Raw genomic sequence first — 26,285 nt, forward strand, 5'->3', positions numbered from 1 at the left:
TTCTCCTTCCCTTTCTTCTTCTTCTTAGTTACTTGGTTTTTAGTGTTATTAGTTTCACCAAGCAAAGAGGAAGAAGGAGAGGGAGAAACAAACGAAGTGGAAGGTGGGGGGGAAACTCTAGTATCATCTAGTTGCTAATTTGATTGCTTAGGAATTACGGTGTTGTGAATGACAGAGGTTGAGAATAGCCATACTGGCAGGCCAATTGTGAGTCCTGGAAGGGACAATGTAGCCATATGTGGAGCGCCAACATCTCCCAAAGAAGAGAAAGGACTAGGATTTCCTCCAAGGGGAAATCCTTGATTGATAGACACCATTATCTCAACCTAAGACCAACGAGGGAATGGTGATGTTATTCTGATTAAAATAAATTTTATGACGCTTTGACAAAACTTTCTTTTTCAATTTTTAAGAGTCGAGAAAAAGCTAAAGGTGACTCTAGTTGCCTTCGATTTTTAATGAGCCTGAAGTGACAAGTGATCAGATGGACCTTTTCTTTTAAGGAGTATAAAAAGGAATGAAAGTGACTATTTTGGAAATCTAGACAGAGGGATTACCAAACCAATCACAAAAATACAATATACTTTTACGTACGGTAGTCAATCTTCCCGAATGTTGTGTTCAATGCATTGCGATCGATAGGGTGGCAGACACGACTTCCTAAGGATAAAGGATATAGCCTATTGTGGTCTCCCAATATATACTCGATGGTACATGGGAGAAAAAGTCTGTACTGGAACTTGTTATATCAAAGAGGAGGAATCACCAAACCTATGATGAAAACGATAGTTACCAGGCTTTATGACGCCAGAATACGTCTCTAGCCTAGACTTCTAGATGTTGTGCGTTAGGTTTCAAAGCATTTTTATGTTCATTGAGGTTTATTTTATAGTTGATCTTTCTTAAGAAGTTTTCCTTTAAGGTTCACCGTGTGATGTAGATATACAATTCCTAAATATGCAATCTAAGATGATAAATAGTTGTTTATTTTCTCTTAGCAACGAAAATCCTAGCTACTAAGGAAAGAGAAGTAAAATTATTTCAACATAGAGCAGAGAGCACACACTGAGATGCACTATCCTAAATCAATTTCCACATGCAGTCTAAATGCAAATGCACATGTATGTATTTGTTTTTTAGTTTCCTTAATGTGAGAATGACAAAAAGAAAACTAAGTACACATCTGAACTATCTTTCCTCAAAGTGACACTTTTACAATTTATGTTCAAAAACGAAAGGAAGACTAAGACGACACTTTCAATTTCAACTTGAAAATTACTTTCAACACTTCAAAGAATTGATGATTCAAATCAAATACAATAGCAACGGTGTAATCAACTATCTAAAAGACGAAGACTTTACAACACTCTTTTTCTTGACTGAAAACGATAGTTGCGACACTTTCAAATCAAAAGACGATAGTTCGATTAAGCTACTTTTTGCAAAGGAGAACTGTAAATGATGAAAAATAAATTAAAAAACATTCACAATTCTTTATCAATGGAGGCTGAATAATGCAAAGGAATAAGGTTTCAACAGTGATATACTGATCATAGACAACAAAACTACTAAATAGAGTTGAAAACCATGAAGAAAAAACTAAAATTTGGAGGTAGAAACAGTCTCACTCAATCATCGCACCTATAACATAAGGAAACAAGGATGCATCTCTCCTATAGCACACAGGAGCTGCGATGGTCCAGGGACGAGATTGAGCTTGGTTTTCACTCACAGTTTGTAGCTAATTTCAAGGATTTAGGCTGATCTTATGATAGGCAGTAAACACAAAGTACAGGGGCTGATCTTAAGAGGTTATTTGAGCTGCCACTAGGGCACTTAGGATGTTTGGAAGTCAGATGTTCAGTTCATAAACCAACCTGGAGATTGATTGAAGCAGCATTGATCTACTTTGCAGTTGCATAGCAAAAGCAGTTTGAAGGCTAGCTAGCTTAACTTCAAGCTCCGTCTGTGGTTTATAAAGCAAACAACAATAACTAACAAACAAACTATTCGCTTCCCAGTGGAGTTGCCATTTTGTTTATGGAAAAACTAGTGTCCATTCAGAGCTACTAGTCCCACTAAGACGGGTAGCTATCTTAGAAACAAACAGTTTAAAGTCACTTGTGTTTTCCTTTATGAGAGATAGATGAGAGAGAAGCAGAGAGTACCAACCTCAGTCTTTCGCTTGGTTTATTTCTTGTTTCCTCTCTCCCTTGATAGAGCTTTTGCCACTCCTTTCTCACTTGTCCCGCTTCAAAGAACACCTGTAGAGTCAAAGTAACAAAATACCATCAAAACATAGAGATCTATAACCATAAACAATGTAGAATCAGATATACATTAACCATACAAATGCATACACAAATACAATATTCAGAAATATACAAGTATATGGAGGAAAACTCAAATAGATTTATTGATAGAAGTAGTAGAAGAGAGGATTACAACCCAGCTATCTGATCCAGCGCCATCCTCCCAGCATGAAAGCCCTCTTCACCTCATGAAAAGCTAGATCACCCAACAATACAATGTTTCATAGAGAAACCAATAGCACTTCCTTACAAAATACAAAATTCCAGCCTTTGGATCTCTAGGATGAGGGATCCATATATAGATATTTGCAGGTGGGTGAGTCAGCATCTGGGATTTTGATTAGTGTCATTTCACTGATAGTTCTTGGTTCCACTTGTAGATTTCTTGATCTCTTACTCATCCGTAGGTGAATTCAGAGAGGCAAGTGTCATATAAGCAGTTTCTAGAAGATTCTCTGGGTTTCCACCTAGCAAACTGCCTCTACCATTTGTATGCTCTCGCTCATCGCACCATACAGAAGGGATTTTCAGTATGCATCACACCCTTTGTGTGTAGCAGGTGAGATGCATCGCACCCTCAACATGGAGCAGTCTGTATGGTCCAGTTTTGACCATTTTTGAGCAGTTTTTTAGGGAGAACTTCTGGGAAATGATGTAATTAGTTTACCTTATTCCTTTAGGGTATGAAACAACAATTTTATTGGTTTAGAAGCCCTTGGTTTATGGACATATGTGATTGGGATTGCAGTGCCCAAATATGTCTATAACACAAACCCATTTGTATTTTAAAAGAATGTGTTACTGATAGGGGCAATACTGCTCCGCCTCCACAACCTGATTCTTGTGCTGATCCATCAAAGTAAGCCCATGGTATGGAGGAGTTGATGACCTATGTCTCAATGTTTCTGAGCTATTTTTGTGTGGTGTCTTCAGGAATTGAATGATACTCCACTAAGGTTTTGTTCAGTATGGAAGGTCAATAGAGGGACTTTTTCTTAAAAATGATTCGATTCATAGCTATCCATAGTGCCTAGCAACTGAGCAGAGGTATGTTCCTTTCCTTTCCTATGTTGTATTTCCCCTAGTTATTCCTTGCATCCTTTAAATTGTTGTCATGCCATCAACATTGAATGGAGAGTGTTGAGAGAAATCCATTCCATAACTCTTACAAGGTACGACAATCCAAAAAAAGGTGTTCTGTACCTTCATTGTTGTTTTTACATAGGTGGTAGCAAAATGGCCCTGAGAAGGATTGTTTCCATAAGCTTGCTCCCGTCAGGACCTTGTTGTTTAGAATAGACCACAGAGGCAACTTCATTCTTGGGGCAACTTTTAACTTCCATAAAGGTTCCACTAATGCTCAGAGACTGACAACTTGAGAGGATCCATTAGAACTAAATATCGATATTGGGACCATAATGTCCATGTTTGGCAAGGGCCCAAATGATTTCATCATCTCCTTCCAAGATCCTGATATGAGCCTCATGTAGTGTGGATATGTAGTCTCTCCAGTTATGTTGCTAGGGCGAGGGGATATTCAGAGCTAATCCAGATTTCCAGGCCTGCTGTGTCAGAGATGATTGATCATTGTTCGCGATATGACATATGTGAGTTATACCTTGATATGCAAGATGTGTTATCAACTCTTCTAGAAGTCTATGTGCATTGCCACAACCTATCCATTAGTATTCTCCTATGCACACTAGGGAACCAGATCAAATCATCCAAGTCAATCCATTTCTTATCAGGTCCATAGCTTTTGTTACTGCCTTCCATATGATTGATATATTCCCACTACATCGGTGGCCTTATCTAATCCAATCAAGTGGGTTTGAAGGGGTCATGTATTTTGAAGTAACTACCTTAGTCCAAAGACTGTGGTTATTGAGTAGCTGCCAACCCAACTTTGCTGCAAGTGCTTTGGAAAAGGTGTCCAATCTCTTGATCCCCCAGCCATCCCAACGTTTAGGAAATGCAAGAGATTCCCATCTTGTCCAGGAAAATATTCTCCCCGTCTATTTCCCCTTCAATAGAAAGTGACAGTAGATGTTTTGCAACCTATCCAGGATACCCTTGGAAATCCAAGCTAAGGTCATCCAATATACAGGCGTTGCTTCTAAAACGGCTTTGATTAGTACCAACTTGCCTTCTCTGGACAGGTATTTATAGTACCATATGTTCAAATGCTTTACTACCTTAGTAATGATCCAGATCCAATCTGCAATTTTGTAACCAAATGGCTTCAGTCGGTAGCCAAGGTATCTCAGAACTTCCTCTATATGGTAGGTAATAAAGGGGAATCTCCTTAGGGAAAATTGTAGTTCATTTTGGGAGCACCTAGATGCTGTAATAGTGGATTTAGATTCATTCAGCACCATTCCCATGGCAGTTTGAAAGGTATCAATGGCTTGGTGGAGAGCAGTGAGATCAACAAGGCCATCGTTGAGGAAAATGAGAACATCATCCACAAAGAGCAAATGAGTCAAAATTGTTGTGTCAGTGATTTTGATACCACTGATTCTCCCCTATTTGTGTTCTTCTCCTATAATTCTTCTTAGGCCCTCCATGATGAGAAGGAACAATAGTGGGGATAGGGGGCATACCTACCTGAGTCCCCGCTCAGCATGAAAAAAGGGGGATGTCGATCCATTAATGAGAACACTGTAGGGAACATCGGTTATACAACTCATAATCCACTTAATGAAAGAAAAAGGACATCCTAGTTGTGTTAATAGGATTCGAAGGTATAGCGAGTTGAATCTATCAAAGGCTTTAGATAGGTCTATCTTCATAATCATTCCTTTTAGTTTCTAAAGTTGTATGGAATGAAGGAGTTCTTGAGTAGTGCCAATCACCTCATGTATCTACCTATTATAAAGAAAACAAATTGTTCATGGGATATGTTGAGGGACAGGATTGGCTTTATTCAATTGGCTATAATCTTGGCTATAATTTTGTATATGCAGTTGCATAAGGATATAGGCATAAAGTCATCAAAGGAGGAGGGCTTTTTGGCTTTGGGGATGAGAGAAATAAAAGTGGATTTAAGGCTTCTTGGTATCCTTCCACTCCTTCTGCTTTCCTCTATAATTTGCATGAGGTCTGTTCCTAAAACCTCAAAGAAGGCAACGTAAAATTCCACTCATATTAAACCATTCTATTTAGAAAAAATATCAAATATAAATGTGTATTTTTTATCAAAATAAACCAAACTACAACGCTTTCCAACTTAACTATCCTATTGACATACCTTTTCACAACTTTGAGGAAATTTATAATTTATTATTCTATAATATAAATTATTATACTTTTGTTATAATAGTTTAAAATTGCACATATCTATTCTGAGGTTGTAAAATTAAGTTTAAGCTAATCTGAATTATGGGTAAGTTAATATTTTTTAGTTGTAGATTATGAGTAATTTAATATTTTATCGTTGTATTTTAAATTATTTTCATTTTTATAAAAATTTAGTTATTTTATTTATTAATCTAAAACAAGATAAGTTTATAACTAATAATGATTCTATGAATGAATTAATTATAAGGTTATGGATTATTATTTGAAAAAAATTGTGTTCTCTTAAGAACTTATTTTTATGAAATGTATGGAAAGAAGCTAATGATGCAACATCAAGAGGAATTTTGAAGGAACTAAAGTATGTCTCCTTACAAATACTGGTAGGTTATTCTAGACAACATAGTTTCTTTGAATAAGGGCGATCAACTAACCTACTTTAATGAATAGCAACTACTAGTATTTCCTTCATTATTAATTTGAGTATTAAATTATGATAATTTTTTCTATTATTAAACAAATTAATACAAACAAATAAAATATCAATGTTAAATACTAATTCAATTTTTTTTTGAATATATAATTATAAACTATCATTGAAAAAAACTAAGGTTTAAAACATGTTTTTTTGGTTTACTATGGTGAATTGGTAATTATTTGGAGGCCCTAGCCACTACCACTACAACAACAAGAGTATATCCAACATCTCATAAAACATATATACTAGGGATTTATGACTTAGCAAGAGCCAAAACTCCATAAAGGAGGGGGTACCTACTCCTAGAGCCTTATTACAAGGGGCCAAAGATGTCCCCTGTGATATTTGGAATCAGGTGAAGGAGATAGAATCTCATTTTGTCAACCTCTAAATGAATGCATAAATAAACCTAATTTCTAAAACATTAAAATTAGTACAATAACAACAAAACAATTGAAAAATTACATATGAAAAGGAGTTTGAAAGTAAAAATTGTATGTATAAAGTAATAATAGTCTCACAGATTACTTAGTAAAAAATTATCTTACAGAATACTTCATATCAACGTTATAGTATCAAGAATATGCACACATAGAGGTTTTTAATCCAACATTAACTTGAAATCAGCCTAAAAAAAACTCAACCTAATTAAGGAAAAAAACTAAACTAACCAGCAAAAATCCCAAAAGGTTTATTATAAAACACTAATTCGGTGCATCATCCAAACAATTCTAATAGATATCTAGTGGCAGGTGTGGCACATGATTAACTTGAAGTGGCACCACCTTCACGATGGTTAGTGCAAACTTCTCTATTATGTCCACTTGTTCTGCAGTCATGCCCTTCAGAGGTGCTGAGTTGAATGAATGAATAAGTGAATCCAATACTAGATGAATGATTTGACTCACCAATGGAAGCCACATGCACATTCTCCTTCCTACTCCAAATGTTATCATCTAAAAGTGTTTTACTCTGTAATCCAAACTACCCATCTTATCATTAAGAAACCTCTTTAGCATGAATTTCTATGGTTCATTATTCACCACAGATTGTTGATTTGTCGTCCCACTCTTCAATTCATCTCAAAATGAAATTTATTTTATAATTATAGTGATTAACAAAATAAGGGGTGAACAAATAATCTGTCACAAAAAAATTCCGCTTAAGTGTCACACCTTTTTTTGGTTATTCTACACACAAATACCTTTCCAATAATGTAATATTAGCCTAAATTGAAGTCATTATGCAAAAGTTATGCCACTCGAAAGTTTACCTTAGTGTTTTGACCACCATAATTCGAGACGATGTCACACTATCCCCCATTATTCATGAAATAGGGGATAGTTGTGTGATCATGTTGAAGTAGAAGAGTACATATTCAAACTCTAGTTAGGAGTTGAAGGATTCAAGTCTATCCACTAGTAGGATATCAAGATATGTTAAAACTAGGTCACATGATTAAAAGAGGTTCATTCTTTCAGAGTGCATTTTTGTTGCACAAAATAATATATTATCCAAGAGAGAGTGGGAAGAGAAAAAATTGAGAGGGTTTGTGTATTGCAACAATACATGGGCCACAATCGTCACATCTTTATACTTTCATCCATTTTTCATTTAGATAAAGAGAGAAGAGTACCCTCACCTTCCACTTGGGCTCTCTCTCAAAAGGGTTTCCTAGGTAATATCTTATGTTATTGTGGCTTGTGAATAATTTTTCTATTTTTTGTCTATTTTCGACATAATTATAATTTGCATGCATACACAACAAACAATAATTAATAAATCCATAAATCTAGGGTGAAACAAAGCCTCGTAGTATAGATTTCATATTTTAAACATAAATTTATCAGATCTATTATGACAAACTATCTAGTGGGATAACCATGATGGGAATCAAAATTTCTATTTTATTTAACTTTGTTTCAATGAAATATGAAATTTTTAGTTGATATATAAACTACTATGAATATTTTATTCAAAAAGTTCATCACAAAAAATTTAATAAAATAAAATCTACCCTATGTAGATTAATTTTCCTTTACATCATAAAATTTTTAATATTTGATTTTCTATTTACATTATTTAAATAACTAAAATATAATAAATAGATAAAAGAAATAAATATACACATACCACTAGCAACAAAAATGGGCTAACCTTGGGAAAACCTTACAAGCGAACACTTGGCTAGAAGGTGAGATCGCTCTACTCTCTTTTCAATAGTATGTAAATATACAAGTACAAAGGAAGAGGTACTATTTATGGAGTCACCTAAGACATATGGCCTATAAGGCTTCTACAGAACCTTAAACCCTTCTATTCTACTAATTAACTTCCCACTCCTAACCTCTCCACTCAAATATGGAAAGAAATACAATAACATAGAATATCATCTGTACTTCTAATCAAGGCTCAATGTTTAACATAGACCAATGACCAACTAGCCTAGGTAGGGTTTGAATCACTCAAACCTCAATTACGATTATGGTTTTGGACCTTCTAAATTATTTATGAAATTTTACATGTGGCTAACCCAATTTTAATGAGTAGTGGGGGATGATCTAGCATACTCTTGTACAATGGTGGTTGACCAAGTATCTCAACTAGTGGGAGGCAAAATTTGGCATATGAACTTTGATTGAAGTGCCTATTTCACCATTGGAATGATCTGTTGGGAAAAATACTAAGAGGGGGGTGGTGAATTAGTATTTAAAAACTTACAGTAATAATTTTCTTTTCCGAAATGTATACATGACTTGACTAAACCCAACTAGCGTATGCTCAATAAACTTGTAAAACAACTAATTCTTTAGTTGTTAAACTTGAACTAGAATGTAATAGATATATCAGGAATTTTATAAGAAGTAAACAGGTGAAGTAAGAATATAATAAAGTATTACACATAAGTAAGACACATGAATTCCAGGATTTAAGGTGCAAACCTAATGTGGGAGAAAACCATTGCTATTGTCATCTCATTCTTCAAAACTTATTAATATCAAAAAATTATCACATTCTTGTACTAGTGTAGACTCATACCAGTACGTAGGCACCCGCCTGGTGAAGGCTGCAATCTTCACTCGTTCTCTAGCTACTACTAGAAGAGAGTTCCAACCCCTGATCTGATCACCAACTACTACTGGTAGGAAGATTTGACTTCCTCACTAAAGGCTCCAACCCTCACTATCATCCATGGACCACGTTTCATAAATTTTCACACTCGATCCAATATCAACACTTAAGCTCAGTAATCAAACTGAAACTCATCACTGTAATACAATCATCAATCTCTGACACAACTGAATCAACCAATCACTGCAACCCAATCAATTGACACTTAATCAAAACTGAACCAATCAACTAGACAGTGAGATCATTGTAACCAGTACGCATAGTTGAACTCAGAATACTGCTTCAACACATAGATGCAACCCTGATAATTGAAATGCCAAAATGTATACACTACTTCACTTAAGGAAACCCACCTGTATACGCTCTTTTCTATAGAGAAACCCATGTATAGATCTTAATATACTGAAAACTAAAATCTTGTAATTCTGAATTAGAAATAGAGTTAACCAGATATATTCTGAAATATTTTGTTAGCTTACTGAATCCTCATACAGTCAGCAACAACAATTATATTTTCAACCAATCAACATGTAAAAAAATTCAACTTCATCATTCAATCAATTCTACTTCAAGAATTATCACTCAACCCAAATCAACATGAGGACCTCTAGCAACAGTGATCAAGTTGATTAGTCATTTGTGAACATAAACCCTTACTTTATATACAGAACTTTGAACAAGTGAACTTTCTTGTATACGCGCTTTTCCTGAGACCAACTGTCGAGCGATAAAAAGGTTTTTTTTTTAACTCCTAATTACCTTCACATTAATTGTCAACCCAGGGACAACTTTTTATTTCAAGAGTGTACTCGATCTGAGGCGGCTATTTACTCAAGAGTAATGTTATGAAAGATGTAGTACAATGCTCAAGAAAATACAAGAGTAAATGAATGCTTGAAATAAAATCTAATTAAAACAACAAGAAACTCAAATTCTCTGTAATTAAATGATTCACTTCAGCAAACATCAATTGAGGATACAATAGCAATAACTCATTCCTCTAGAGATTGATACAGTTAAAAAGGCACTCAAAAGAAAGATCATCAAACTGGGAACTAGACAACATATGTCAATGTTCACTACAGTCTTAGACCTTCTGCACACCAAAGCAAAGATAATGTGAATAACAAGAAATGGAATAGCATCTAGGAAATGTAACGACAGCTAATTCTTATAAACAACACCACCTTAATCTACAAAAATAAATGCAACAATCATGTCCTACAGAAATCAAATAGCAATCTTCTATCTTGAAGGATGAATTGAATAGCACATAGAAATAGAACAACATTGATTAATGATGAAATACGGAACAGCGCTTGAAAGCCAAACAGAAATACACAGCAATGTAACACACAGCACACCTTAATGGTAATCTGATCTTGGTAATCCACTTATCAGTCTTAGTTATAAAGAATACGATTGTATTTTATAATGGAACAACAATGTCAATAGATTCAACAATCGCAAGGAAATATAATCTCTAAGATGAATTCATTAATACCAATTAATAAGTGTTACAATATAGATACGCTGTAATTGAACAACAATACATTCTGTAAGGATCAGCAACGTTATATCAATGATTAAAAGAACAACAATGCGTTACCAAGTCAAGATGAATCAATACGACATTCCTATCATAGAGAACGATATTACTTAATTGAACATAAATCAGATATAACAGATTCGTGATGTAAAATAATAGAACATACCAGATTACCGAATAAAACTGATAAGAAAAACCATGCATGAACTAAAGATATAATATACAACAGCAGCACAATCCACCAAAGGTTGGGCCCTTAGCCCCCAACGGATGCTGCTCGGCTACTTCAGACGAGAGGAATGAACAACAACTCCCAAATCATATATTAATCATCAAATTGTGAAATCATTACAACAGAAAAAGCTTGAGAATTACAACATGCAAAAATCCCTTTTTCCTTCTATCCTATCATGAATCCTTAATTCTGAATCTCTAATTCAAATCATAATTCTGAATCTATCTCTCCCAAATCATAATTCTGCATTCTCTCAGCCATCCCATCTCTGATCTCTATTTTCATTTAAATAGAGAGAGATTAGAGAGAAGTTACAATAAAGATAAGTACAACATAATTGGTTTGCTTCTAACCAATTGCTCAACAAGAGCAAGACGAATTTGGCTTTACAGCTGAGATTTGGAGGATGGCCGCAACAACAAATCCGAGAAAATCATGCTCAAAGAACCCTGCGTTTCTCTCAATACAAGTCAAATTTGGGCAAACCATTCTCCAACAAAGTTAATTGGGTCCGTTCTGGACAAAACCCATGTTCCGGATTTTCCATATTCTTCTTCGTGTGCTCAGAATCTCAACCGCAAACTGTCACTTCTTATTCCAACGAATTTCTGAGTTGGCACTTTTAATGATCAAATCTTCAATCTAGAAACTATCTTGGAGGTTTAAAAATTGTGAATAATGTTGCAACCAATTTATTAAAACTATCATTGATAAAATCATGCATAATCATCAATTTATTAGAAATAAAGGAGAATAAATAACATTTGTTCATAAGAGCATAAATCATTATAAGATGGAATTATATAATAAATTATAATAAATGATATGATAAAGAATGGTAGAAATGGGTGAAACAAGTGCTCAAAAGTTGATAATAATAATGGAATATTAACGGCCCAACATACCCCCACACTCAATATGTTGCATGTTCTCATGCAACGAAAACTGAATATATTGCATGTCCTCATGCAACCCAAAGACAAAAACCCATGTGTTAACCAAGCAAAAAAAATTTGTTCATCCCAGCTCATGAAATGGATAGAACTAATGAATTCTTCCTTAATTAATGGATATTCAATTTTAGCAATCTCGATGAAGGCATAACAATTTTTCATTGATGTTCAAGTTATGTGCATATGAAGTTGCAACAAAATATGATATAAGTGACAACAACCTTCATTAACCATTTTCCCAAAAACTACAAACCAGCTTTTGTTGAAATGTTGCAAGTAAATTTATAATATATGAATGTCTCTATGATCCAAAAATCAGATCGTTTTGATGCACGGATCATGAGATATAAACAAAATTGTTGTAGGTGAGAGTGCATGATTTCCGAAATTTTATGAACCAATATTACTTGAAATTGTCTGGGTTTGTATTAATGATACGTCTGTGTTTTCCAAAAATCACAAGAATTGAGTTCATAATTTTAAAAATATTATGGAAATCAATTTCTGCACTATGTAAAAATGAAATTGTATGCCTTAAATGAGAAAGAAAGTAGAAAACATCCATCATGCATAGCAATTCCTCCCCCTCTCTGAAGAATTAGCATGCCCTCATGCGATGCTAGAAAACAAATTGGGGTGGTTGCTACCATCTGTTGAATTCTATGCTTGGTGTAAAACAACATGGAATAAGGGAGGTGTTGAGAAGGAATAAGAATAACAATGGATGATAAAGAATATGAATGACATGGTCATAAGAAAGAAATGAATGAAAGCAACACTCCCCCAAACTAAAAGAGAATGTGCCGATGAAAAATGGGAAGTGGTAAAGATGTGGAATGAAGGATGATAAATAATGCTCAAAATGGATTTGTATTAAATTCTCCTAAATTCATAATAAATCAGAAAATTATGCGATTTTACCTCAAGTTTTACCTCCAGCATGACATATATGTACTGGCATTTGTTGAAGCTGATGTAGGCAGAGTTGGTGCTGAAAGTGATGCAAAAGGTGGAATCCAGGTAAGCACATCATGTCTGAAGAATTGTTCACGTTCACGAGTTGCTCGAGCCTCTTCTGTTAGTTGCAATAGTGTGGTCATGCTGTGAATAGAATTCTACCCATACTTGTTGTTCTCCTGCAAACAAATCACTATGTTGCATACAATGTTCTTGAATCCATAGTGTTAGTTTTGAATAGCAACAGATTAAGATGCATGCAAAAATTTCAATCAGAAAAACTTATGTATACATGCAATACTAATATTTTGTGAAATCAACAAGTTATGGCAGAGTGCATGTTATCTCATGATGCATACATTCCCTCCTCCAATTGGAAAAGGGATTCCACGACCATAAAGCATATGAAAGGTGTTGTGCTGACGGCAAGGCAAGAGAATGAACAATATAGCAGTAAATGAAGCAGAGTACACATAGCAATGATAGGACAGTGAGAGTTATGGTGATAATGAGAGCAGAGTGTGTAAAGATAGTTATGAATAAGAGATAGGACACTTTGGATTGATGATACGTTATGAAAAAGAAAAAGGACAACAATATGCCAAAAAGATGCTTGTCTGATAGCATTCTAGCTGAAAATGATGCGATTGATCTGAAAACAATTTCTCATGCATAAAGGTTCAAAATAGGGAAAAAAATTAAAGAAATTACTTCTTCGATAAAAAAAGAAAAAAAATAAGAAAAGGGTATTATAGTAATAATTGATGATAAGATATAACTTCAATACCATAAGCAGAGCCTCTGCTGCCAGCAGGCATCCATAGCCTCGGCAGGGTTTCTTTTTAACCCATATGAGCCAGGATCCTCAATTTATAAATGGAGAGTTCCAGTGTTGTTCTACAGAAGAGATCAGTGTGCTAGCGTGGTAACCAAATAACCACACTGCCATTCACTGGGATGTAGGAAAAGTGATCAGGCCGGCTCGTGATGAGACCTCCTGTTCCAAGGATAATTTGGCTATCCAATGGATAATAACCCTAGTGTGGTGGCCATAATGGGAATGTCACTTTGTTACAGCCTTATGAACATGGTAGGCTGGCTCGTAATGAGACCCCCTATCCTCCATCTGCGAACAAAATTTTGTTATTATTACACATTTATATGGTAAAAAGAGGGAGGATCAGTACTTCTTAGGAGCAGGGATGGTGGAAGAAGTTGAACATGTCAATAGAAAAAAATATACCCATAATCTCATTTATTATAGACAGAGAAGATTATAACCAGGAAGGGTGGAACCAGCATGATATTAAGATGATCAATCAATATCATGTACAATAGAAAACAATGCAGTAAAGTAGTATATAAATAATTGTGTCCCTTTTGAAAAGATTGTATCATCAAGGAGTTGTCCTGTTAAAGATCATAACGTGAATGATATTAACTTGCTTCAAAAGAATCCATAATTCTTGTCCTCATAAAAGCAGTGTACTTCATGCCATGAAAGGGAATCAGTAAAATGTGGTTGAGATGAACTAGGAATAATCCCACAAGAGGAAGAAAGGGTTGCTCTTGAAAATATTCCCAAAGTGTTGTTTCTTTTGAAGAACAGCAAAAACACTCAAAAAGTGGTGTTCCGTGTATGGAACAGCAAAGGAAATGCACACCAAAAAGAAAAAATACACATAAAAAAGTGTGAAAACGCAAATGCCATTCCTTTGGAAAAAGAACAGCAAAAACTAAAAGTGTCGTTCCTTTAGAAAAGGAACAACAAAAATGAAAAGTGCCATTCCTTTGGAAAATAAACATTAAAAACGCAAGTGTTGTTCCTTTGGAAAAGGAACAGCAAAAATGAAAAGTGTCGTTCCTTTGGAAAAAGAACATCAAAAATGCAAGTGTCGTTCCTTTGGAAAAGGAACAACAAAAATGAAAAGTGTCGTTCCTTTGGAAAAGGAACAGCAAAAACGCAAGTGCCGTTTCTTTGGAAAAGAAACAACAAAATGAACTGCGAAAAAGGAACAACAAAATGAACCGTGGAAAAGGAACGACAAAATGAACCGTGAAAAAGGAACAACAAAATGAACCGTGAAAAAGGAACTGCAAAATGAACCGTGTAAAAGGAATAGCAAAATGAACCATGAAAAAGGAACAGCAAAATGAAAGTAAAAAAGGAACGGCTGAGACAAAAGGTGCTGCTCTTTTGAAAAACGAACAACAAAACGAAAATGTTGTCCCTTTGGGAAAGGAACAGCAGAAACAACAAAAGTGCACACAAATGTTGTCCCTTCAGAAAAGGAACAGCAAAATGTGCAAGCATAAAATGCAAGTACGCAAAGAATGAATTCGTTGTTCATTATATTGATGCTGAGGATGGGTTACAGTTTGAATGAAGCAACACCTGAAACAAAAAATATAAGAGAGATAAGAAAATAAACAATATTTTATTGAAAAACAGTATGTAAATAAATTAAGTTACAACAGCTATGATATTATGTAAAAAAAATGATCTCTTTAAAAAATGTTTTGGCAGCAGTGACAAGACATGAATCTTCAAGTGGAAACCAATTCTTCATTGCTTCTATTATGAATCCGTTAGGTAATGAACTGGATGAAATGCCCTTGTTTCACTAAAATTTCTCTCAAGAATCGCTCGTCCATAAATTGACCTTCTTTTTCTCCTAGGACCTGCAAAAAACGAGCATCTACCTGCAATAAAACGTTAAATCATGGAGAAAGAGAGGTGCACAAGCTTCCCTAATCCAAGAATTATGCAAAAAACTAACCAGTAGTTACTATGTAGAACAAATCCACGGAGAAAATAGCAAAGTAAAATTTATTTTTCACCTGCGGGAGAGCAGTGGTCGACCATGCTAACCAACAGTGTTTTAATCACAACTTCTTTGTTTTTCGTCCAAATTGAGTGATTCTAAAGCCAGATGAGAGGTAATTCAAAGGTGTATCTCCAATAGAAATAGGTTTTAAAAATTCAATGATATGATATGTCAATTTTAGTTAGAACAACCTGTATAACAGAGTTATTTTCGATTACCCAGCTTAGACCAACAGTTGACATTTCAAGCATAAATTTTCGTTTGATGTCAGATTCAAATGATTCAAATTGGAAATGAAAGTATATTCATTTATTTATTTCCAATAGAAACAGGTTTTGAAGACAAGAAGAATTGATAGGTCAATTCTGAAAGGAAAAGCCGGAAAGACAGTTTTAAGGGTGCTGATTTACGATAGACAGTCAGTATTTTGATCATAACTTCCCCATATGATATCGAAAATGAGTGATTCTAATTGCATTGAAAACTAGATTCATAGGGGAATATACCATAGTAATAGGTTTTAAAAATTCAAACATTTAGGCCTCCAAAAACTGACTGTCCCAACTCTGTTCCTGAGCTGTCCACTAGACACCCTATCAATGTTTTGTTTCTAACTTTTTTGTTTCAACTCCAAATTGAGTGATTCAAATTGGGTTAGAAATTATATATCAAGGGATACTTAGGGTAGAAATATGTTTTAAAAATATTCACTTTTTGTCCCTGAAAACATGACTGTCCCGACTGTTTTTCCAGAAATTTCATTAAGCCCGCAAGCCAAAAAAATGATATTCAAGCATTTTTTCAAATTGGTGATAAAAATGAAAATGAGTGTTTTTATAACTTATTATTTCCATTATGATTCATCTACATACACAAATGAATTGAAAAATTCATCACCGATGTTGATTTCGATAGCATGTTGCAATAAAAACAACTAGTTTTACATAGAAAAATGTGTTTGTTTTATTTATTTATTTATTTTATTTTCTACACTAACCTATTTTGATTTGAAAATTGAATGTGACTATGTATATGAGTACTTCCAGTGGAGCCATCTTCGAAATAGGGCTTCATGTATGCACATATCCAAATTTGAAAAATGCATATTAATGGATATTAGGGTATGACAAGCCATCTTCCTTGAAAAAATGGTATCAAAAATTGTTGAAGTATGGAGTGATGTTGCAAACAAACGATGGAGTGAAACCAATCTTCAATATCTCCTTTACCTTCTTGATTTCCCATAGCCATCATACCATGAAGTTTTTGAGCTTTTAAATTGGCTTGTTGATGCAAACTAAAAGAAATCTCATTTTTTCCCATAGCTTCTACAATTTTTGAATTTGAAACATTCTGAATCTCATTGTAAGTTTTATCCATTGGTGCATGTGAGATAGAATGGGTGGGAAGGGTGGGTAAATTTTGCAGTTCAACATTGTAAGCATGTTGTACTGGTTTATTATGGTGAGGGTGTGGAATTAGTTGAGTAGGAAAATGTGTAAGGAATGGAGAATTGTGATGATGTGGTTGGTTGGGTTGAGTGGATGAATTTGTTATGCAAGCAGGATGTTGTGGAAGAGCTGGTGGAGAATATGGAGAACGATCTTGTGCTACAAGATGAGGGAGAGTAGTCATGCAATCATAAGATGAACCATGCCAAATTTGTAGACAAGATTGATGGTTATATTGAAATTGACATGGCTGCCCTAACACATTAGTATTCCATAATGGATTATGCAAGTAAGAAAATGGAGAAGAAGTGTTTTGAACCATACCTGTAGGCCATGATTTCCATGGTTTTGACCTTGTTTCAACTTCCTCATCTCTTTGATATGATACCTCCATCCTAGATAAGGAAGAGTGAGTATCTATGGGATGCTCCTTTCGGTCATCAGGGCAAAACACTTCATCAAAGTCTTCATTTTTATGAACCTGCAAAACATCCAATTTTTCATTTAGAGAGCTAATAAAATCAACTTTAAAATTTTCAAATAAAACATTGATTTCAACTCTTATGTCCTCTATTCTTGTAACGGATTTGGAAAAGAAAGAATAAACATCTCTAGAATTCTTACCATCCTTGGATATTCCTCTTGAATACCTTATGCACAATTCACCAATATCATCATATGATAATTGAAAACATCACCTTTTCCTATCAGATTTAAGAGTTCTAAAAATTTATCTTTGATTCCTTTAAGAAGAAGTGTTTTCAAGATTTCTTTTTCCAAATGCTTATGCTTTGATTTTTGAAGGTTATATTGAAATCGATCTACATAGTCCTCCAAGCTTTCATCTTCCCCTTGTATCATATCGAAAATATCTTCATCGGCCTTGCAATAGTCTTGGTACTTCTTCAAGAATATGTTCTTCATGTCCTCCCATGTTTGAATGCAATTCCCACCTAGGCTCATGAACCATCGGAGAGCTGCTTCTTTTAGAGTAAGAGGAAACACTTTCAACCTTTGATCATTAGTACAATAATCATATCCTCTACAAATTATTTCAAACTCAAATAAGAATATATCTAGATCTTCATTTTTCAAGCCATGAAAATTTGGTAGAGAAGATGGGGGAATTATGTGCATTTGTGTCACTCCTCCTAGGTTTTTGATAGGAAATTCAAAAGTAGAAATGTGAGTCATTTCTTACCATAATAGAAGATGTTCTTCATGTGTTTCTTCGAGGCTCATTCTTCAAATGTTCTTGTCAATTGATTAGTGAGATGGGTGGTGCTTACATCACCACTTGAGTGAAATCATAAGATTTGTTTTTCAAAATTTTTATTTTTATTTTTTTTATTTTTTATTTTAGTCATTCACACAAAAATTCAAACATTTACCCTAAGTTCGTTAATAATTCTGTTGGAAAGCGGGTGGGGGAGCAGGGATTTTACATGCTCCATATGCAGGTTCTTACCTTCCGTTTTTAATACCCAATTCTTTCCTAACAGGCATTCATCAGATGCACACTACTCTTTAGAAATGGCTACACTCTCCCCGGCAACGGCGCCAAAATGTTGAGCGATAAAAAGGGTTTTTTTTTTAACTCCTGATTACCTTCACATTAATTTTCAACCCAAGGACGACTTTTTATTTCAAGAGTGTACTCAGTTTGAGGCGGCTATTTACTCAAGAGTAATGTTATGAAAGATTTAGTACAGTGCTCAAGAAAATGCAAGAGTAAATGAATGCTTGAAATAAAATCTAATTAAAAAAACAAGAAACCCAAATGCTCTGTAATTAAATCATTGACTTCAGTAAACATCAATCGAGGATACAATAGCAATAACTCATTCCTCTAGAGATTGATACAATTAAAAAGGCACTGAAAAGAAAGATCATCAAACTAGGAACTAGACAACATATGTCAATGTTCACTACAGTCTTAGACCTTCTGCACACCAAAGCAAAGATAATGTGAATAACAAGAAATGGAACAGCAGCTAGGAAATGTAACAACAACTAATTCTTATAAACAACACCACCTTAATCTACAAAAATAAATGCAGCAATCATGTCCTAAAGAAATCAAATAGCAATCTTCTATCTTGAAGGATGAATCAAATAGCACACAAAAATAAAACAACATTGATTAATGATGAAATACGGAATAGTGCTTGAAAGCCAAACAGAAATACACAGCAACATAACACACAGCACACCTTAATGGTAATCTGATCTTGGTAATCCACTTATCAGTCTTAGTTATAGAGAATACGATTGTATTTTATAATGGAACAACAACATCAATAGATTCAACAATCACAAGGAAATATAATCTCTAAGATGAATTCAATAATACCAATCAATAAGTGTTACAATACGGATACGTTGTAATTGAACAACAATACATTCGGTAAGGATCAGCAACGTTATATCAATGATTAAAAGAACAGCAATGCGTTACCAAGTCAAGATGAATCAATACGACATTCCTATCATAGAGAACGATATTACTCAATTGAACATAAATCAGATATAATAGATCCGTGATGTGAAATAATAAAACATACCAGATTACCGAATAAAGCTGATAAGAAAAACCACGCATGAACTAAAGATATAATATACAACAGCAGCACAATCCACCAGAGGCTAGGCCCTTAGCCGCCAGCGGATGCTGCTGGGCTACTTCAGACGAGAGGAATGAACAACAACTCCCAAATCATATATTAATCATCAAATTGTGAAATCATTACAACAGCAAAAGCTTGAGAATTACAACATGCAACAATCCCTTTTTCCTTCTATCCTATCATGAATCCTTAATTCTGAATCTCTAATTCAAATCATAATTCTGAATCTATCTCTCCCAAATCATAATTCTGCATTCTCTCGGCCATCCCCATCTCTGATCTCTATTTTCATTTAAATAGAGAGAGATCAGAGAGAAGTTACAATAAATATAAGTACAACAAAATTGGTTTGCTTCTAACCAATTGATCAACAAGAGCAAGAGGAATTTGGCTTTACAGCTGAGATTTGGAGGACGGCCGCAACAACAAATCCAAGAAAATCGTGCTCAAAGAACCCTGCGTTTCTCTCAATACAAGTCGAATTTGGGTAAACCGTTCTTTAAAAAGTTAATTGGGTTCGTTCTGGACAAAATCCATGTTCAAGATTTTCCATATTCTTCTTCGTTTGCTTAGAATCTCAACCGCAAAACTGTCACTTCTTATTCCATCGAATTTCTGAGTTGGCACATTTAATGATCAAATCTTCAATCTAGAAATTATCTTGGAGGTTTAAAAATGGTGAATAATGTTGCAACCAATTTATTAAAACTATCATTGATAAAATCATGCATAATCATCAATTTATTAGAAATAAAGGAGAATAAATAACATTTGTTCATAAGAGCATAAATCATTATAAGATGGAATTATATAATAAATTATAATAAATGATATGATAAAGAATGGTAGAAATGGGTGAAATAAGTGCTCAAAAGTTGATAATAATAATGGAATATTAACGGCCCAACACCAACCAACCTATAGATATGCAAATTTTGACCTAAAATTGTGTAACTCTTTAGAGTTTAAAAAAGACCCAAATCACAATATTCAAAGATAAAAACATGCACCGATACTTAGATCTAGTCAATCCGTGAGCAGATCATATAATGAAAATTCATTTTAGGTATCATGATCCCAATCCATCATTGTATTCATACGTGCATAATTATTTCATATCTATGTGACAATTATGGCCCTTACAATGCAAATATACTTTAGATTGAACTATTCATCAAAAATCCTTTCAGCTGTACACTTAGCACTTTGATCTTCACCTCTTTATATAGTTTAGCCCTTATCCAATACCACGAGAAATAACTACACTAGTGTCGGTGGTAATCTTTGATGGGATCAATATTCATTGCCAAACTCATTACTATGGGCCAATACCATTGTAAGGATCCCTGGTATTAAGAATACCATGGTGCAAAAACCATACGATACTTTGCTTCACCAAACTCGTGTGCATATGTGACTTGGGCTTGGTGAACCTACATATAGATTTTCAAATTTTTACATGTATCAAACTTCTTATTCTGATCAGTAAACCTTTGACCCATCATTCTGGTATTCTGTTCCATCATTCTGTCACCTTTGTTACTTGTTCTGTTACATGTAGTTTCCATCAAGGACAACACATGCATCATAATGCCAAAAATATCCCCCTTTGGACTTGATGGCAACCATGTTGGTGTTGATCACCTACACCTATAGAAACCTGTTAGATACATCAAATAACCATTATTCAAACACCAAGATATTCTCCCCTTTGACATCAAGGGCAAAGGGTAAAACCAAATCTCCCCCTTTGGATATGATTTGGACTATATTGTCCATGTTCCCCATGAGCACATGCTGAATCCTCAAAAAGATTTTCAAATGAAGAAGATGACTCTATAACTCAATTGAGTATGACCTTTCTATCACCAAGGACTCATACTTACATAAATCACCCAACCAAGTGGGGATACATATTTGACTCAACTAGCCAACCAAGTGGGATTACATATTTTACATGACCTAAAAAGTCCATACATGACTGAATCTGACAATTATTACATCATAGGTCACCACATGACCTTTACATAAAATGACATACATGACTTTAATAACTGAGACCAAAAGATCTTAAAGTAGCATAATTTAGCAACTAGAATTCCAATAATGCATTATATTCTGCAAGGCTAATGCTCTCCCTGAACCTGTGCTACCTATTAATTTTTAGCAACTCATTCATCCAAGCATCTTCATCAATTAGATAAATATCAATGAGAAAAACATAACTCAATACCATATCAGCAGACTGTACTAATCAACACTAGACCAAGAAAAATCAAATCATAACTATCAAAATAATGTCAAAGGCTGATCTTGAGTTTGTCCCAATGTTTTTCTATCAGAGAAAAAAATATGAGACTATCTATAAAGAAACTCGCATATAGACAACAACCTTCTGAATTTTCACATGTAGGCTGAGCAGACTGGATTAGTAGCAAAATGAGGTAGACACAACTCCCAGTTTCTATCTGAGATATTCAAATGCTTCTCTGGGAAGGGGTTTAGTAAATATTTCATAAACTAGTTCTTTGGAGGGAAAATTCTCCAATTTAATCTTTTTATCAAGCACTTATTCTAATAGAAAGTTATACATAATAGGGATATGCTTGGTCTCAGAGTGCATAACAGAATTTTTTGAAATACTAATAGTAGTTGTATTATCACATAAGATGGAGATGGGGGGAGAACATTTGATTTGTATACCTAGTAATGTTTGCATCATCCATAGAAGTTGTGTGCAACAAGATTCAATAACTACATATTCTTCTTCTGCTATAGATAAGGCAATGGAACTTTGTTTTTTGCTAATCCAAGATACCAATTGGGGCCCCATGTAAAATGCACCTCCATTAGTGCTTTTCCGATCATCAACATTTCCAGCCCAATCCACATATGTGTATGCATGAAGGGTATGATATTCATCTTTAGGATACCATAGACCAGAGTCTTGGGTTCCTTAGAGATATTTGAATATTCTCTTTACTACCTGAAGATGTGATTCCTTTGGATTGGCTTGGAAACATCCAACAATCCCAACTGCATGCATGATATCTAGTCTGGTAACTGTTAGATAAAGAAGAATTCTAATCATAGACCTATACTCTGGTTGGTTTACTATTGGCCATGGAATGCCCCCGAGGTATGTTTTGGGGCTCAAAGCCCAAGTTTTGACCGAATCTTGTTGTAAATCTTCGCGAATTGTGAAAGTATGATAGAGTCATAGGGTTGTTTGCCCTAGTTTTGTAATGTAACGTCAGCTCAATAGACCTACCCATGGTCCACGGACCATGAGATTGTATAAATAGAGTGAGGCTCTAAGTGTAGTGAAAAAATAAGTGGAGGAAAAAGTCTAAGTGATTAAGTCGCAAGTTGAAGTGTGTCTTTGGGTCGTAGAGTAGGAGAAGGCTCTGCAACTGAGTTTGCAGAGGCCTAATTGTTCGCAGCTGACTGCGCATAGGCATAAAGTTCGTAGCTGAGTGCGTAGACCCCTGTAGCTAAGTGCGCAGGGTGAAGGCTAGTCTGTAACTGAGGAGGGAATTAATAAAGATAATTTTTGTTATAATTATGTGTATCTATTATTGGGTTAATGAATGATTGATATAATTTGCAAATATACTATTTATTTATTGCGCGCACTTGTATGAATGGTTTATATTGTTAAGTATACTTAAAGCACTCAAGTAGGAAAAGCTAATTAACTAATGTTGGAATACTAGTAAAGTATTGGGTAATAATGTAGAGCACAATGTTCAGCCCTTGGGTAGGGTTGTGCAAAGGCAGTATATTAGGCTGTGAAGTACGAGAAAATGCGTGGACCAACTTGCATGTAGGTTCAAACGATGAACGAATTGAACTCCTTAGACATCTCCAGGGTGCGGAAACCTAGTTTTAGCACCTTCCCATACTACTTCAGGTGAGACCTCAGTCCGCGCTTCGCAGACTGTTGTTGAAAGGGCTAGTACTACTAGGATTTGTTTGGCTAACTTAAATCTAAACCTGGGTGAAGCCCCAATAAGCCAACAAATGGTTCCATTGCTGGGACCGGGATCTGCATAGAGATGTCTGATGTTATATCACTGGAATCCGACAAAGAAAGGAATTGAAGAGTGGTTGGACAGAAAGATTCAAGAGTTCGTGGCGCAGGAAAATAGGAATCCGCAATTATCAAAGGAACAATGGTTAGATTGCTACTTATATCAGAAGTCCATGAAATTTTCTTTGCATCCTTCCCCTCTAAGTTGTACGAGTGCATCCCAAAGCTAGCAGACAAATAAGGAAGGTGTTGGCTCGACAAACCTATTGTGTGGACTCTAGAGTTGGTGCACAGACTGGAAGCATCGGAAGAGAAGATCACGTGCACTGTGGATCATTGGCTCGATTGAATTATAAGAGGATTTATCACCAAGTTTGTGGTAGATACTTCAGTCAGCTATAGCAGGTGGAATGATGCTTCGTCAAAGGACCATGAGGTAAGGAACACTTGGATTAAAATGCTACTGTGTGAAAAGCAGGTTATGCGAATAAATTGATGTTTGGCGCTACGCAAAGTGCGAGGATCTACAGAAACAAAAGTAGCACAAAACTAGAAACTAGCCCCTTGATTTCACCTCTGTGAGAAGGAAAGGAAGAGATCGCAAAGGTTTCACCAAGAAGTGCGATTAGTTTGATAAAGCAGTGAATTCCGCGCATACCACCCCCACCTACACCACCACCAATTTCACCATCTGCATCCCCATCTTCGCCCACACCACCTTCGCCACCACCACAGTTCAATATGGAAAACGTGATAAAGTTATCGATTTTCAAAGGAGTAGGGAATGAAGATCCGGGCCAGTTTTGGGTCATGGTAAGGGCTATATGGGAAGCACAGGGAGTCACAAATCATAATATAAAGAAAGCAATGTTGGTCAGTTCCCTACAGGATCTTGCACTGACTTGGTACATTAAGCATTCCAATGACAATTCGAACGCAAGGATCACGATATCCAAGCTACGCTAAACAAGGAATTTAGCAGGCTAAATTCATAGACACAGTCAATCATTGGATTTAAGGCAATCACGATGCTTCTAGGTGAGACACCTTGGGAGCTGGATCAGGGACTGAAGTGTACAATTCATGAAGCCAATATGACCTTGACGGATGAGCAACACTATGCATGCTTTGTAGCATCACTAACGCTGCATCTAAGGAATGCGTGGTCACAACAGAAGCTAACCACTCAGGTTGAGGCCTTGGAGATTGCAATGAGACTACATGAGACCCCGATACAAGATCCTAACCTGGGAATTCAATAGATCCACGTGCAGTTGAAAATATTGTGCCTTGAGATGCAGAGTTTGAAACAATACCGGATGACTCACCCAGAAGCACGTGAGGAGGTATGGTGCGTAAAGTACAAAGGCCAGGGACATGACAAGGACCATTGTCTAGTCTTTGTGAACTACTTGGAGGGAGGAGGACCAATGCCATTGAGACCAGAGGCATAACTAGGACCGAGCACGGCACCTGCATTATGGTGCGTGATTTGTTAGATAGGAGGGAAGCATGCTACAGATAACTGCCATCTATTACAGAAGTATACGCAGAATTCCCAGTATTTGTTCCATAATTTCTGCAAGTCGGTAGGTCACGATGAGAGTACCTATAGAAGTTATGAACTGATGATGGATCAAACTCCTACCTAGAGAGTGCAGGCTGAAACACGGGCCCTCGATCAAAATGCAGGTATGGCGCACACTAGATTTTAGGGGCGCGGATGAGGTCGAGGTGGAATGGGACTAGGAAGAGGTCACGAACAACTAATATGTTGCAGTTGCGGAGGATCTGGGCATTATGCCCATGATTGTACAAATCCAACGAGGCCATCATGCTTATATTGTACCCAGTTTGATCATGATACAGAGGACTACCCCACACAGATAGCAAGGTTGCGCGATAAAGGATCACTCCAACCTCGCTTGACTCAGAACCTGTAAATGATGAAGTTTGAGCTGCGTGAGGAATACACAAATGTAAATATTGTGCTCTGAAGTGGTATCACGACAAGAGATCATAAAGGAACGCTACCGGAGAGAATGCTTGGGTTCACAAGGCTCCAACAAAGGAACCAAAATTTGATTTAGAACGTGCTAAGGAGACATTCATGGGAGCTAAGAAGAGCTTCACAGATGCCTCCACAATAGGAAAAGGTGGGGATTCTCCAGGCAACAGGATGACTCTTCAGCTGGAACTTTTCACGGGTGGTGCGACCACCTAACTAGCCGGAGAAGGACTGTTTTAATGCTCCAGGAAGTTGGAAGGGAGCGTGGGACTATAAACTATTCTACCTGGGAGCTGCACGATATTGGAGATGCACGCAAAGAGTCACAAGGTCCGTAACCGTGCATGAGGGGCTGCACTGCCACACGGCTTGGCCAGAAAGTGACCATTGAAGTCACTATTCATGATGAGATGCTTGACTTGAGG

Source organism: Pinus tabuliformis, chromosome J, assembly GCF_031772625.1.
Source record: "Pinus tabuliformis cultivar Carrire ecotype Pingquan chromosome J, CPIR1, whole genome shotgun sequence".
Classification (NCBI taxonomy): domain Eukaryota; kingdom Viridiplantae; phylum Streptophyta; class Pinopsida; order Pinales; family Pinaceae; genus Pinus; species Pinus tabuliformis.